The following is an 18,083-nucleotide window of genomic DNA, read 5'->3' as shown; positions in this document are numbered from 1 at the left end:
AAAAAATATATTTGATTTTAATGCATGTAATATTAAATTTTAAAAATGTTTTAAAAAAATAAAACTTTATGATTTTTAATGTCAAAAAATTTAAAAAAAAATCATAGAAAATAATTTTAAAATATAAAAAAAATAAGAATTTTAAATGTTAAAAAAAAAATGACATACTTTTAAGACATTTACTAAGAAAATAAGACAGAAGGAATAATATTTTTAATCCCCTAAAAAACTCTATTCCCGTGCATCAATCCTAAAAAAAGCTAATGAAACCAAAAAAAAAAAAAAAGAACATTAAGACCTAAATAGAAAGAAATTATAAATTTTTTTAGTATAAAAGAATCTATAGTTTGAAGATAAGGAAAAAAAATTATAGATATTAAAATTTGAATCCAAATTTATTAAATTTTTTTTAAAAAAAATTATATTAATTAAATTAAATTTCCAGTTAAGATATTATAAAATTTTAATATCTACATTCGTATTATAATTTGATTTTGTCAAAACATCTGTGCATCAATGTGAAAGGTTTTATGATTGATAGAGATGTTTTCTTTTTTCCCTAAACATGGTTAGCGCTTTGGTGGGGGTCAAGTATAGGAAACTGGGACGCAAGAGCTAAGAAATTTCTTTGAAACTTTTGAGTTTACGCTCGGCCTATATTTACATGCACCTAGCTAAATCTTCATTGATTTTCCTGATAGAAAGAAATTAACTATCAAAGGTGGGTGAAATTAAGAGAGAATGGGCGTTTACTTGGTGTTTTACTTCAGCCTGCTACCATGGCTTATTCAACCCGCAACATCGCAAGGAGCAGTCAAGTCTGATTGTCATGAAATCTGTGGGGATGTTCGTATTCGACCTCCATTTGGAACAAAAACTGGTTGCTATAATAATTCGTGGTTTAGAGTGACTTGCAACAAAACCAGTAACGGGTCAAAGCCTTTCATCAGTCGCATCAATCTGGAGCTACTCCGTTGGTCTTGGTTACATGCTGTCTCCGTTAACAATCCGGTAACTTATCTCAATTGCGGCAAAAAGGGAAACAATGGCACCACTGCACCCGCTAGTGTCAACCTAAAAGGCAGTCCATTTTTCTTCTCAAGTAGATTCAATAAATTCGGGTCAGTAGGTTGCGGCAATTTGGCCACTGTTTCTCGTAATATTCAATCTGATCCCATCGCAGGCTGCCTGCAACAAAGATGTGGCGACCAGGCTTCTAAAATAGGAGGCTGCTATGCCATAATTCCTGAAAATCTGAAATCCTATACTGCAACCATGACAGAGATCATTGATTCTGGGAAGCAAGAATACAGCAAGAGATGCACATCTGCTTTCGTGTTTAACTCATTGGGTCTAGATATTGAATTTCCAAACGACATAAGCATTGATAGGACGCATGTTCCTGCAATGCTGGAGTGGAATCCCGTCGAATGCGATTTGAACGGTCAGTATGATCACTCTACTTTGATTTCTCTTTTTTTTTTTTTTTAAATAATTTATGTAAAAGTTTATTACATGGATCTTTTATATCATGCGAGCTTGAGGCTAAACTCGTCTATGGATGGAGTAATTCCTCGAAATTGTCATGACTTAGGTTCAATAGACTTATTCATTGGTCAAAATTATTCGCACAAATTCAAAAAGTTATCTAATATTTGAAAGAATTTGCATAAAAAATTAAAATTCATTAAATAAATTTAAACAAATTTTTTAAAGTTTGCTTGAAATCCGGGTTGGGCTTTCGGGTTGGGCTTTCAGTAAGCATTTTGCAGCCTAGAACTATCCCACTCTAGCTCAATTATATTGCATAATTATTTTTTAATATTATATATGCTTTAATTTAATAAATCTTTGCGGTATGGAAACATTTAAAAAAGAAAAAAAATCTGGGATTGGGAATACAAATAAGTGGTATGAGCATTATGATTGAGGTTAAAACAGTTTGGGTTGGAAAAATTTATTAAAAAATTTTGTGAGATTATAAATTTTAAGTATTTAATATTGTTATGAAAAATATTAAGAGTAATTGAAATATTTAAAAAATTATGTATAAGTAATATAATAGTAAAAATATAGGGATAATATATTTTTTTTATTTCAAACATACTTTTTCATAGAAAAAAATATTTCTTGAGTAATTTTTTTTGTTTGAGTTTAAAAATCAGAAAAATACACTTTTGTTTTTGTTGTATTGCATTAAGATTGAGTCAATCAATTTCCAAATACAAAAATTACTTTCAACAACAATATTAAATTAAACTTTAATAGTGTATTGGAATAGTTAGAAGACTGTAGCTATAGTTGGCAAAATTAATCCAAACTTGAAATATTTGTTTAATCAGTTTGAATCTAAATTTAACTTGATTAAAATAAAAAGTAAAATAATCCAAATCCATTCAAAGCAATTCCAAATTAATTTGAATTCAAATGAACTCAAATTCAAATTGATCAAATTCAAATTAATTCAAATTTAAATTGATCAAAACTTAAAATGATCTGTACCCTAACCCGAACCCAAAAGATGAACTTGAAGGACTTGAAATGCTTACTCAAAATGATCCAAAATTACATTGAGCATAATTTTACATTTTAAAATATTAATGCAATTAAAAATAATAAATATAACATAAATTATTAATTTATTAAAATTTAATAACTTTAAATTATCTTTTCAATTTTTTTCTATTAACATTCTTGATTATGTATAAAAAATTAAAATAATCAATTATATTATTATAATTGAAATCAATTTCTATATTTATACATCATAAATAAAAACCCCTTTGTTTGTTTTTTTTACTCTTAACAATAAAAGCAAGAAAATAGTTAAATAATCATCCTCATTTTTTTATAATTTTTCTTAAGCTGTGACATCATAAATATGTTATCTTCATTTTCCATTGTACTATTTGCTATTCAAATGGTTAATTATTAAAATTAAATTAATATTATGTCAATTAATTTTGATATTTTAGAAAACTTTTTTAAAAATTAAAATTAGACCATAAAACTATTAGGTCAATTGAGTAATTAATATTAATAGTACTTTTTTTTTACTTGCTCTTACTCTTTATTTGTAGAAATTATTTATTTATTTGTCTATTTTTAATTTATTACTACAGAATAATATAGACACATACAATTGTATGAAACATCAATATGAATCATTAATAATAAATTAATAATTAATGTACAAAATATTAAAAAATAAATATTAGATATAAGTAAATAAAAAACATTAATAATTTTTATCATAAACAAAATTAATTTTATATTTAATTAACATAATTTTTTATTAGCAAAACAAAGAGTAGGAATTTTTTTTATTAAAAATTTTTACAAACACTCTAATACGTTATTATATTTAAAAAAATATTTTTACATTTTAAAGAATAACTATTTAGATTTCTTTAAATCTTATCATCAGATAAAATTTTTTTTTTATTTATTAATAACATTTTTTTAAGAATAAATACATTAAATTTTGTTATTTTTTTAAATCTAAATTTTATTTTATTAGCATTATTTTACTATAAAAAATATTAAATATTTATTTTAGAGATCTAGAATTTTAGACATGCATAAATAAGAAAATAACTAAATTGATAAAAATCAGAAAATAATTTTTCAAAAAACATAAACCGGTTGGTCAACGATTTAATCCAATTTAGCCGGTTCACTGACGATTTGGGATAGCTTGTTGCGGTTTAGTCCAATTCGTTAGTGGTTTAAACATTAAGAGATGCAGATCGAATAATTCAACAGCGGTTTAATAAGATCGATTTAAGGGCTGAGAGAAGCATAGGTTAAAGGTCAAATGCATAGGTTGTCAGGTGAAAGCGACGCAGATCCTACTTCCCTATAACGCACCATTTTGTCCTTTTTTTTTTTTTGTATAAAAGAACAAAATTTTTAAAAAACTTATTTTCACCCTTTTCTGAAAAAATACCTTCAGCTCTCTTTGCCTACTCACCATAGTTACCCAGAATCCGGTCAGTTGTTGCTGTCTTCCGTCGGTTTTCATCACCGGTAACCAAAAAATTTCAAAAAAGCCCAAAAGACTCTTCTTAGCCTCGTTTCTCAAAAAATGACCCTTAAAAACTCATATCGACCTTTAAAGTTTCAACCAAAGTCTTTTTTTTAAATTATTTTCTGGCTTTTTTTTTGGTGTAGTGGTTCCCTCTACGTGGGATGTATTTTTTTTTTTTATATTGGGTGTTAGCACCTTTTTGAGCAGGTTAGAAAAGTTCTTTTTTTTTTTTTCCACAGAGGTTCCTCCTTTTTTTTTTTTGTGTGTGTGTTCATAAAGGCTCAATTTATAGAGCTAAGGTGGGTCATCAAATCTCATGTTTTTTGGGTTTGTGAGGTTCCAAGGAGCCGCCGCAGCCTTTCCACTGACCGAATATCCTGCGGTAAGGGTGGTTGTCCAGAGTCCAAGATTTAAAAAAAAAAAAAATTGTATCTAATTTCCTGGTGTTTTAGAGTTGCTGTCATTCTTGTTTTAGTTTTAGGCTAGATTTCTTCAATGGATGGTAATGGCTGACATAACTAAATATGATAGTCACGGCGTGCACCTGGGAATGGGAGGTTGTAGACAAGAGTGGAGGTTGACTGGCACGTGGGTTGTTGACGGCATCCGTTGTCTACCAATGTGATTGATTTTTTTTAGTTAATTAAATTATTTACCTAATTAAAATGTTAATCTAATTGCATGAATTGTGCCTTCTTATTAAATTCAAATTTGGGCTTTGAGCTCGATTGGGACAAATGATCCATTCAACATGTAGTGGACTGAAATTGAATTCTGGCCGGAGTGATTTCGGCTTGGAAAAATTAAACTTCGGTTCACACAATTTAGTCCGAAAAGTCTAACGAAACTAAATAAATTGAGGTACTTGAAATGATGCAATTTGAATTCAATTTTATTTGTCTGAATAAAATTAAATATTTATGTCAATTTTAACAACAAAATTTATTATTGTTATTATTATTAATCGGTGCCTTACTTTTTCATGCTAAGCAGCCTCACAATGCCAACCAGTACCAGCTGTCGCAATACCTCACAAGTCTGTCTGTGTTGAAAGATGTGGGAAGGTTGATATTCCATTCCCATTTGGAATTAAAGTCGGGTGTTACAGGAATAAGTGGTTTAGAGTAAGTTGCAACGAAACCGGTGATGGGCCAAAGCCTTTCATAAGTAGCATCAATATGCAACTACTCAATGTTTCATTTTCTCGAGGCACAGTTATCGTCAACAATTCAATAACTTACTTCAATTCCCTCAATAAAAGTGAAGATAATAATGGGGTTAGTGTCAACCTAACAGGCAGCCCCTTCTTCTTCTCAGATATCTTCAACAGATTCGTGTCTGTAGGTTGCGGTTGTTTGGTAACTATTCTTCGTAACCGAACTGATTATCCTTTTGGTAGCTGCCTGCAACCCCGTTGTAGCAACATTATGACTTCCAATGTTAGCTGCCTTACGAAAATTCGTCCGGGTCTCAGTTCCTTTACTGCAAACATGACAGAGATTTATCCTAGTAATGGCAGCAGGAGATCATGCGGATCTGCTTTCATGGTTGACGTAAGTTTGTTCGATTCCGATTCAAGTGGGACAATACTTTCAGATCAGAATGGCGTAAGCGGTTGGACGCACGTTCCCATGACACTGCAACGGGGCACACCAAAAGCAGGACACGTTCCTACAGCACTGCAATGGGGCACACTGAAACGTGGGCTGTGTGAGTTGAAAGATGGTTCAAATACCTTTTGTAGCTCCGGTGGTCAATATTGTTGGACAAACTTGAGCGCCAGCCATCTATGTGTTTGCAGAGTGGAAGTCAATTCTGACATTGACAATTACGACTATTATTCTGATGTATGCGAAGGTATCGTACATAACACGAGTCTCACTATAATATAAGAATATTTTGTTACGATCCGGATAGCGAAAATTTGCACAAAAGAAAGGAAAATTAAACATTTTATTTGTTTTGGTATTTCTTAATTAGCATATTTTACGTGAATATAACTATATTTATTCATTTCATAAATGGCAGATAAAGAAAATTGCAGGGATCTTAAATATAGGTACTGTTGTATGCTTTGTTTGAATGCTCCTGGCAACTATTGTTCGTGGGATGCCCTGATGGGTATGAAAACGCAACTGCAGACGCTAGGTGCATAGCAACAGTTTTAACTGGTTCACCAGAGTTTCCGATGAAGAAGCCCAAAGAGTCTTCAAATTCGTCCATCATCAGTATAAGTACGCGTCAAATTCTCTCTCTTTTATATTTTTTTAATTTAATAAGAGGAAGCATATAATAGGTTTCATTCAACACAAGAACTATACTAAAATTGCATCCCACTCTCACCGCTTGAGCTTTAAACTTAGGTTAAAGCTCAATTGATGATAAATTCACTTTCTTAAAGATAGAAAATATGAATCATGTTGTCATGTATGAATGGTTTTTCTTAATATATATCTATATATATATTATTTTGCAAATTTACCTTTTGTATTAATAAATTATGTTTCCCATACAGGTTGCAGCACTAGTATTGGGACAGTATTTGTGCTACTTGGTACATGGCGAATGCACAAAGTACTAGAAAGAAGAAAAAACATCAAGCTTAAGCAAAGATACTTTAAAAGGAACGGAGGCTTGCTGCTGCAACAGCAACTGTCCAGCAATGAAGGGAATGTTGAAAAAATAAGGTTGTTTACTTCAAAGGAGTTGGAAAAGGCGACAGATTACTATCACGAGAATCGAATCATTGGTCAAGGAGGGCAAGGAACAGTTTATAAAGGAATGTTAACGGATGGAAGCATCGTGGCAATCAAGAAGTCTAAAATGGTGGAAGAGAAGACATTTGACGAAAAGAAGCTTGAACAGTTCATCAATGAGGTGATAATTTTATCACAGATTATCCATAGAAACGTGGTTAAGCTTTTAGGATGTTGCCTGGAGACAAAGGTCCCTTTACTAGTTTATGAGTTCATCCCCAATGGAACACTGTCTCAACTCATACATGATCAAAATGAAGAATTCCCATTGACATGGGAAATCCGTTTACGAATTGCAATTGAAATTGCCAATGCTTTATCCTATTTGCATTCAGCTGCTTCTGTCCCTATTTATCACCGAGACATCAAATCTGGCAACATACTTTTGGATGATAAATACAGAGCAAAAGTGTCAGATTTCGGAATTTCAAGATCAGTTGCACTTGAGCAAACTCATATAACCACTCAAGTACAAGGAACTTTCGGATACTTGGATCCGGAGTTTTTTCGGTCGAGTCAATTTACAGAGAAGAGTGATGTATATAGTTTTGGAGTTGTTCTTGTTGAACTGCTAACAGGACAAAAACCCATCTCTTCAACACAAGCAGAGGAAGTGAGAAGCTTGGTAGCCTTTTTTCTGCTTACAATGAAGGAGAATTCCCTATTTGACATTCTTGATCCAATGGCAAGGAATAATGGTCCAGAAGAAGAGATTATAGCAGTTGCAAAGCTAGCGAAAAGAAGCTTGAATCTTAATGGAAAGAAAAGACCCACAATGAAACAAGTTGCAATGGAGCTGGAGAGGATTAGAGCATCAGAAGAAGCTAATGCTATTGAACAGAGTGTGGATGAAGATTCTGATATAGATGAGATGATCGAACCTTGGGCTATTACTTCTTGTTCAACGTCTAGATCAATTATAAACGATAGTGTAACTCTGCCATTGGATGCATACCCCTAATTAGTTTCCAACAGAACTTGTTAAACTTTCTGCCTTCGGAGTGTTTTCTTTGTAAGTTATCTGCCTGTGTCATTCAGCTCATCCTTGTTTTAATTTCTAACTCTTTTTATTTCATTTTTCCTTCCTCTCGTTACTTTCTGCTCGCCCCTCATAGAAGGTCTCAAATGCACGTCTAAGACCATCTCCTTTTCAAATGTAATGATTGATTAGAATAATCTTTTGACGATGGTCAAACACACCAATTCTGAGATTAATAATTTTTGTTTTAATATTCCCTTTCATCTGAGATTATTGATTTCTTTTTTTTTTTTTTAAAGTAATCAAACGCTGGCTGTTTCGGCGTTCGTCTACAATTAATATCCGTCCAAGGATTCATTGGAGATGGCTAGAAATAATTTTTGAATGATTTGATAAGATTGTGGAATTTTTGGTTTTGATACAAAAGAGTAGACTTGATTGGCTATTTAATTAGTTTAGCCATCGAAAATATATAATATATATTTTTTAATTTTGTTTATAAGGCAGCTAAGGGCACTAACCTTTGTCAGCCGCTTTTAGCACCCGTTCTCTCAAAAAGCCACGTTATGCTACTTTTTAAAGTTACAAACGGAAACTTTGCATAGCAAGTTGTTAACTTTGTAGCTTTGTACGATATACGATAGTATAAAGACAAAATTATGTAAAAAGGTAGCTTTGTAGGATAAATAAAGAGAAATTTATTCTTCTTGGATTTAGAGACAACATATATATGTATATATATATATATATAATTTTTTTCCTTTTATCGTATGTAATTTTTATTGGCATATTTCCTTTTCATTTTATACAAAATTCATTTTAAATTCATTTTTTATTTAATTGAATAAAGATAATATATAATATTTAAATAACCAAGAAAAATTGATTGCGTTATAAGGATTAAATACTTCGCTAGTAGTAATAGATTTAGGAATTTTTTTTAGAGATATCAACTTATAATATATAGAAATTATGAATAAAAAATTTAAATAATATGTTGTTATATTATTATAAATATGAACGAAGGGATCTCATATCTTAAAAGAAATATAATTGCATCATTGTTAATATTATCAAATATTTTTTTTTCATATAACTAACTACATAATCATTCAACCAAGAATAAAAATTTTAATATGCAAATCACTCTGAATTTACAATGTTTACTAAAGAACTATTAACAAATTTATTAATTTTATTGATAAAAAAGTATACACGAGAAAATTTTCCTTCAAAATTTGTTATTTTCAAAATTTTGTAGGGTTTATGGAAACTCTACCTTAAGCCATGGGTCCACCTTGTTCACTTGTAAGATTGAGGTTTAATTTTCAATTAAAAATCTCTTGGTGAATGATTTATAAATCTAACGCAAGTCATTATTGAGACTTGAAGCATGTTCTAACACTAAAATGAGATAGCCTCCCATCACTAAAACTTTTTTGTAAAAAATATATTATTTAAACAATTCACTTTTATTTTTTCATATTTATATTTTATTTTGGTGTAAATTTTAAATAATAATTTATCTCTCTCTTTTTTTCATATTTATATATATGATTTCAATATAAAACCTGATTAGAGTTTTTTTATATATATTTTTAAAGAGATATCTGTTTATATATCAACTTCTTTATATAATGTATTATTTGTGTATAATTTACAATATTAACAAAAAATTTTAAGCTAAAAATATATTTTCAAAATTATTCATGATATATTTTTTCTGTCTCATAAATATTATCCTAGTTTAATCTTATTTAATAAAAAAATTTTAGTTTTAGATATGTCATAAATATATATTTTAAAAATAAAAAATTTAAAATGTATAATATTTTAAAATTTTAATTAATACTACCTTATAAACAAAGGCCAAACTTAAAAAGTTTGATTAGAAAAAATTAAATTAAAACACTAATAACACTAATAATGAGATATAGCATAATATTTTATGATTTATTATTCGATAAACTGTTAATAAAGTTTTTTTTAACTTTACAAATGGGATTAAAAACTAGAACATATTTTTTTAATTAGTGCTTTTATTTTTTTAATATATTTGAATGAATATGTATCATCCTTCTCATTTCACTTATGAAATCTAAAATACTCTATTATCAATGTATTAGCTAATTTTTCAATATTGATTAAGTTAAAAGGTAAACTAGCTTTGACAATGTCAAAATACTTTATAATTTTAATTATTATTTCAACTTTCTTATTTTACATTCATATTACTTTAGTTGATTTCTTATCCAAAAATATTTTATCTAGCTAAACAAAAATTATTCAGCAAAAAATTATATATAAATGCACTAGATTTAGATTTCTAAAAATTTTAGATTGTAAACAAATTAAAATAAAATTAAAATGAAATAGACTATGTTTAAAGTAATAGTGCAAAAAAAAAAAAATGGTATGCTCTAGAAAATTAACCAGTTCACTACCTGTCTACTTTAGTGAACTGTATATATGACTAGGCCAAGAAAAAAGAAAAAGAACTAGTGTATATGAAGGGTAGTTTAGTCTTTATGATAAATTCTTAAGAGTATTGGTTATTTTTGCCAAAAATTCTTAAAAATACAAAGTACTTTTACTTGCGGCAAATAAATTTACCGGAAGCTCGGGTGACAGATTTGAGTTTTAATTAGTAGGATGCCGTGGACTTTTAAACTGCTTGAGTGTTGTAGTTCCTTTGTTTAGATATTATTATTGTTAAAATTTTAAATAAATTTATTTTTTTATTATATTTATCTTTTACTTTTTATTATATTTTAAATTAATATATAGTGACGGTGAGATGATTAGTGACATTATACAAGTTTTACTCTCACATATTACTTCTAGATCTAATGATCACCATTTTTTGGGAATAATTTTTTCTAAATATTATTATTGAATTTTTGGTAAATTATAAATTATTTTTTTCACTCACCAATTATTTATTGTTATCTTATAAAGAAAATATTAATTTTCAAGAAAATAAAAATTATCTATCAAGGATCTATTTTTTGAGAAAATTACAGAAAAATATAAATTTTGTGAGGATTAATATTTGTAGCTATTAACAAAATATTTCCTTTGAAAAGTGAAGATCCATATTTTTTAGTATTATTGACTAATACCAAAATTGTGAAAATTTGAGAAAATGAGTTTTTAAATAATTTTGAAGGTTCCAAACATGCCTCCAAAAGTGTTTAGGTCTGGTTGAAGGGTAAAAGGATCATGCATTAATTATTTGAAATGTGATTGGTTATTAATTCATAATGGTAATTGAAAAATTGTCAAATGTTGTATACGTCAAGAAAATCAGGTAAGTTGACAGACCTGGTGGTTATTTTAGAAGATTGGTGTTTTCTAAATGTTCTACCATTTACTAGTTGTCTTATAAATGATATAATTGGATATCTATTTTTAAAAAAATAAAAAAATAATATTAGATATTGTGAAATCGATCGTTTTATGATTTGTGAAAATAGAATTGTTTTTTAAAATCGGGTCAAGCATGAAATAGTAAATGATTTGGATTTTCAAATATTGTGAGTATTGTTAAAATAAAATTTGGTATATTGAAAATGTTTTATTGAATTGTGTATTGTAAACATTCATGATAATTTATTATTATTATTGTGGATTGTGATACAAATGGAAGAGAACGTGGATTAGAATTGTGATTATATGGTAAAATATTGTGATTTGAAGTATTGTTTCATAATACATGATCCAGCCAGAGAGATCTTGTTACTTACTAAACCGTAGAGCTCACTCTTTTTAGAATTTGTTTTTAGATACTGAGGAATAAGCTTCCTAGATCCCAATATAGTTTAAGTCAAATAAATAGCCTAGAGTTCAGCTATGAGAATATCAGTCCATCTAGCACCATGCACAAAACCTTTTGAAAGTAAAGGTTTTTCTTTTTAATAAACAAAAGAAATATTAGAAGTTTTTTTTTTCTTTTTAAGAAAAACACAAGAATAATAATAAAAAAATACTTCTTTTTGGTTTTTGAAAAGGTCTTTTGACAGGAAAATAATGTAATTTCTTGTTTTTTTAGTATTGTTAACAAATAGGATGTTGAGACAAAAATTGGATTTACTCATGTACCCTAATTGTAGGTATTTTCTATATATGTATATATATATATTGGTATAGTTCTACCTACAACTACAAGTTGGCTTTTTAGGGTTTTTTACATGTTGGATTCAAGTTTCACAAGAGGTTAAAAGGTTTTCAGATTGTTTCTTTTTGATGTTTTGTGTTGGAATACTTCTGATCCTCGTGCACTACATACAGCAAGTCAAAATATTTCAGTTTTAATAGAAATATTTCATTAGCTGTTATTAAAGATATTGTGTTACAAGAGTATAGATACTTCATCCCACTTAAAATGGTTGGAGTTTGGATATACATAGCTGGTGCATAAAAATGAATGCGTAATATGTGTAGAAGGGAACATATAAACTTTTATTAAAAATAAACAATATAAAACAATAAAATGTGACATAAGTAAAATATGAATACAGGCAAAATTATTTGAAATTAAAGGAATTAAAGTTAAACAATTAAAACCGTTAAATCAAGGTTTATGACAGAATATAATTATTATCGTCATGGCATACGCTGGAGTCTCTAAACTTTAAATTGAATGGATCTAAAATTGAATATGAAGTGTAAATTTAGTAGTCATAAAGAAGCAAATGTTAGTGTAATTCTATCTACAAATTGGTTTTTTAGGGTTTTTACATGTTTGATTAGAGTTTCACAAGAGGTTAAAATGTTCCTAGATTGTTTCTCTTTGATGTTTTGCATTGGAATACTTCTGATCCTCATGCTCTATAGGCGGCAAGCTGAAATATTTTAATCTTGATAGCATTATTTCATTAGCCATTACTAAGATTATTGCGTCACAAGAATATAAGTACTTTACCTCTTTTAAAATGGTCGGAGTTTGGATATATAGCTCGTACACGAAAACGAATGTGCAAGATGTGTAAGGAAACATATCAACCTTTGTTAAAAATAAACAATAAAAAATGAATGCAAGCAAAATTATTTAAAATTAAAGGAATTAAAGTTAAACATTAAATTAAGACCACTAAATCAAAGCTTAGGATAAAATATAATTAATATCTTCAAGTTGATGCTGTGCTTGGCTTTGGGAAACCTGACAATCCTTAATTAAAACTTATTAAAAAGAACAATATGTGGTCTAAGAAAATAAATTTAGGATTTGGGAATACATTTATTTATAAGGAAAGAGTTAACACCTCCAATAACGTTCATTCAAAAATAGTATCAATTAATAATGTATTATCTATCATAATTTTATTAAAATAATCTTAATTGATATTTAAAAATAATTTCTTTAATTTTTTTATTATAAAAATTTCTTATTACAAATAATAGACCATTTTATTTAGGAATAAATGAAATTCATTCGCGTTGAAAATTTTATCTAAATTTCCAAGCTATATTTAAAAAAAACTTTCATTCATTTTTGAGAATTTTCACATTAATCCTCTTTGTTACAAGTTTGATTATAAATTTATTGTGATAAAATATTGTTTTAATATATTTTGTTATTAGTGCTATATATTATTAAAATTTAAAACTCAAGTTAATAAATTTAAAGATTTGTTTTGCTGCAAACAAATCTTCTGCTCAATTCTTTTGCTGCAAACATGAAAATGGCCGCAACAGATCATGTGGATCTGCTTTCGTGAGTGACTTCAGTTACTTCGACGAAAGTAATTTCACAATAAAACATTACCGCCATGGGATAAGCGGTTGGACACATGTTAATACAACACTGCAGTGGGGCATACCAAATCGTGGGCTGTGCGAGTTGGAAGAAGGTTCAAACACCTTTTGTAGCTCCGATCGTCTATATTGTAGGTCGACCATGAGTTCTACGCATCTATGTGTTTGCAACGTCGACTCCAACTTTGACGAGGATTATTCCATTGATGTCTGCCAAGGTAACATGTTAATTCATGTCTTCTGATATGCTATGTGTTTCTATCTTTAATTATTTTATTCATTTCATAAATGACAGAAACAGGCAAATGTGGGAATCGTATATGTAAGAATTGTCATATGCTTTGTCCGAATACTCCTGGCAACTATTGTTCGTTGCCATGCCCTAATAAATATAAATACGCAAGGGACAAAGATATGTGCAAGCCCATAGCAATTGATTCACCAACGTTGCCAGGCAAAAAGGAAGGAGACTTATTATAGTTGCGTGTCAAGTTCCCTTTTTTTCTTTTTTTTTTAATACTAGAGAACCAAACTGACAGTCTATTTGACAGTTCCATTGAAGATTCTCACTACATCAAAAGATTCGTTTTATGATTGAGTTCAATTATAAAATGTACCCTCAATGCGGTGGGAGCCCAATTAGACTCCAAAATTAATGAAAGCTTATTATCTATATTCAAATTTCACCCCTTTCTTATCACTTGTATTCAAATTTACATTTTAATTACATTAATAAAATTTGTGCCCTATGTAGGCTGCAGCACAAGTATTGGAACAATAGTTGTTCTAGTTGGTGCATGGGGTATGTGCAAAGTACTAAAAAGAAGAACTGACATAAGCTTAAGCAAAGATACTTTAAAGCAATGGAGGTTTACTACTGCAACAATTGTCCAGCAATGAAGGTAATGTTGAAAAAATAAGGTTGTTTACTTCAAACGAGTTGGAAAAGGCAACAGATTACTGTAACGATAATCGAATCCTCAGTCAAGGAGGGCAAGGAACTGTTTATAAAGGAATGTTAACTGATGGAAGCATTGTGGCAATCAAGAAGTCAAAAATGGTGGAAGAGAAGAAAGTAGATGAAAAGAAGCTTGAACAGTTCATCAATGAGGTGATAATTTTATCACTGATCAACCAGAGAAATGTGGTTAAGCTTTTAGGATGTTGCCTGGAAACAAAAGTCCCTTTGCTAGTGTATGAGTTCATCCCCAATGGAACACTGCCTCAACTCATACGTGATCAAAATGAAGAATTCCCAATGACATGGGAAATGCGTTTACGAATTGCTATAGAAATTGACAACACATTATCCTATTTGCATTCGGCTGCTTCTTTCCCCATTTATCATCGAGACATCAAATCCAGCAACATTCTTTTGGATGATAAATACAGAGTCAAAGTGTAGGATTTCGGAACATCAAGATCAATTGCACTTGAACGAACTATCTAACCACTCGAGTACAAGGAACTTTTAGATACTTAGATCCTGAGTATTTGCGATCAAGTCGATTCACAGAGAAGACTGGTGTTTATAGTTTTGGGGTTGTTCTTGTTGAACTTTTGACGGGACAAAAACCCATCTCCTCTAGACAATCAGAGGAAGTAAGAAGCTTGGTACCATTTTTTCTGCTTTCAATGAAGGAGAATTCATTATTTGACATTCTTGATCCAATGGTAATGAATGATGGTCCAGAAGAAGAGATTCTAGCAGTCGCAAAGCTAGGAAAAAGATGCTTGAATCTTAATGCAAAGAAAAGGCGTACAATGAAACAAGTTGCAATGGAGTTGGAGTTGATTAAATCGTCAGAAGAAGCTAATGCGAGTGATCCAAGTGGCGATGAAGAATCTGATACAAATGACATAATTGATCCTTGGACTATTGCTTCTTGTTCAGCTATGTCAATTACAAACAATTTGTAATTACCATTGTAATTACATCCATGGTACTCCTACTTTTCAACAAGTTTTTAAACGTTTTTCCTTTGGTGTGTACTGGATGTAATATATCTTCATGTTTAGTTTATATTATTATCCTTCTTCTAAATTCAACTATTTTTGTCTCATTTCTTCATCATGTTCTTTTTTTTTTTTATTCGAGACTATTAAGGTTTGATTCCAAATCACTATAATTAAAAGTCCAACACAATAAACAAATCAACCTGTGATTCTTTGAACTTTTTGTCCATAGTTAGTACATGTTTGTTCCTGCTCAAAACAAATTTGTCTATCTCCCAATATTCATATCCCAAAATGAAAAAGTTCATATCAACTTAAAATCTTATTCTTGTGTATTATATTAAATAAATCTATATTTTATCTTTTAAATTAGTTTGTGATCCTTTGAATTGTGCGCGAGCTATATTATCATTATCATAAGGACGATATTATTATTTTATTTATAAAAAGGAATAATATTATATATTTTATCCAATAATATGAAATTTTTACTCTTTTCAAAGGATGTAAAGGTAATAAATAAAAAATTATATCGAACATCATATTTTACTTATAAATTTTGTATTTATTTTAACTCATCAAAAAGGCCCTAATTAATTTTAATGATTTAATTATTTCTAGTTAAACTATTTTTTCTTGTAACTTGCTCTTGGATTTTCATGCTTGTGAGTGGTTATTGTATTGTGCCCAAGAGGCTTTGTTTTAATTATGGATGTAGACACCCAATTGGGTCCGGCCCAGATCAATTGGGCCTGGCCCAAATGGATAAGCCCAATTCAATTTTATCTTGTATTTTTTTTTCTTTTCTTCTTCTTTTGTGTTTTATGTATTGTATTATTTATTATTATTATTATGTATTAATATATGTATATATTTATTTATTTATTTTTTGTTAATATTTACGTGTATTTTATTATTTATGTATATATATATATTTTTATCTTTTTTATTTTATTCATTTTTGTATTTTTACTTATCTAATTATATATCTGATATATTTTTTTATTATTATTTATCCTATAATATCTGTTGATTTATCTTCTCTAATTATCTAGTTTTTTTTTTATTTTGATTTTTATTTTGGAGGGCTAGGATTGAAAGTTGAAGAATCCCACTGGGAGTGGGAATTCAATCAGAAGAGTCCAGACTGGATTCAAAGATTGAATTCCCGTCCAAAGGGGAATTGGGATTGATCAGAAACTCCTGATCAATCCCTATATAAAGGACCCCTGGGGTAGACTGCATACACACAGAGAAAACAGTAAGCAAAGCTACTGATTTGAGAGAAAAGGAGGCGTATAGGAAGCTAGGAAAAGTTTAGGAGTGTTCTGGGAGTGAGAAAAAAATTTTTAGAAATTTTTGGCGAAAAAATTTTTCTGGAAATTTCTGGGAAATTTCCAGAATCCGACGAATATTCCGGCGAAATTTGAATTTTCCGGCAACAATTCCGGCGAACATTGAAGTTTCCGGCGACCAGCCCAGTTTCCGACAAAGAATCCCAGAAACCGACGATTTTTCGGCCAACTTTCGGCGAAATTTCCAGATTCCGGCGAAATTTTCCAGAATCCGGCACCGGTGTTCTTCAGTTTTTAGAGAGAAGGGAGAGGAAAAGGGAAGAAGAGAGAGAGAGGGAGGAGCGTTCTGCCGAAAAAACGAAGGTGATTGCCTTTTATACCCTCCCAAAACGACGTCGTTTTGGCCTTAAGTAACCCAGAGGATCCGCGCGTTTTGCCGAACCCGACCCGACCCGGGCGTCGACCCGCTTTCTGACCCGCGCGTGCCAGCCCCCTCCGAGCCGAGCCGAGCCGAGCCAAGCCTCCAAGCCGCTCCTCCCGAGCCGTTTTCTCTTCCTTGAGCCGAGCCGAGCCGAGCCGCGATCCGAGCCGCTCCAGGTTTTTTTTTTTTTTTTTTCTTTTCTTTGTTTATTTGTTTATTTTATTTTTTATTTATTAGATTAGGTTTATGTAATATTCTTTTTATTTATTTTTTTTATTATTTTATTTTCTTTAAATAAAAATAAAAAATTTCCAAAAAATATTTTTAGGGAAAAGTTGAAAGTATCAATTTTCCTTAGAAATAAATTTCCAAAAAATATTTTTAGGGAAAAGTTGAAAGTATCAATTTTCCTCATAAATAAATTTCAAAAAAAAAATATTTTTAGGGAAAAGTTGAAAGTATCAATTTTCCTTAGAAATAAATTTCCAAAAAATATTTTTGGAGAATAGTTGAAAGTATCAATTTTCCTCAGAAATAAATTTCCAAAAAAAATATTTTTAGGGAAAAGTTGAAAGTATCAATTTTCCTTAAAAGAAAAATAAATTTCCAAAAAAAATATTTTTGGGGAAAAGTTGAAAGTATCAATTTTCCTTAGAAATAAATTTTCAAAAAAAAAGGTTTTTGAGGAAAAGTTGAAAGTATCAATTTTTCTTGAAAATCGAAATTTCCAAAAAATATTTTTAGGGAAAAGTTGAAAGTATCAATTTTCCCTACAAAAAAAAAATCATTCTTTCATTCCTTTCTATCTTAATTTTGATTTTGTTTTTTTTTCTTTAAATAATCCGACGACGGAGCCTCTGCAAGTGAAACAGTAGTTTTTCTTGCATAC

At 29.6% G+C, this 18,083-nt stretch overlaps 2 pseudogenes across 1 annotated transcript; both read left to right on the top strand.

Annotated features, from left to right (window-relative positions):
- The first annotated feature begins 730 nt into the window (after positions 1-730).
- Positions 731-7,771, top strand: LOC111279466 (wall-associated receptor kinase-like 1; annotated as a pseudogene). Its single transcript, XR_016334656.1, has 4 exons — positions 731-1,444; positions 5,024-5,887; positions 6,059-6,264; positions 6,546-7,771. The product of XR_016334656.1 is annotated as a wall-associated receptor kinase-like 1 (transcript).
- A 6,058-nt stretch (positions 7,772-13,829) lies between these two features.
- On the top strand, positions 13,830-15,442 carry LOC149510957 (wall-associated receptor kinase-like 1 pseudogene; annotated as a pseudogene).
- Positions 15,443-18,083: the final 2,641 nt, after the last annotated feature.

Source organism: Durio zibethinus, chromosome 27 (assembly GCF_047325235.1).
Source record: "Durio zibethinus cultivar Kanyao isolate XHJ-2024 chromosome 27, ASM4732523v1, whole genome shotgun sequence".
Taxonomy (NCBI): Eukaryota; Viridiplantae; Streptophyta; class Magnoliopsida; order Malvales; family Malvaceae; genus Durio; species Durio zibethinus.
This window is presented reverse-complemented; position numbering and strand designations above follow the sequence as displayed.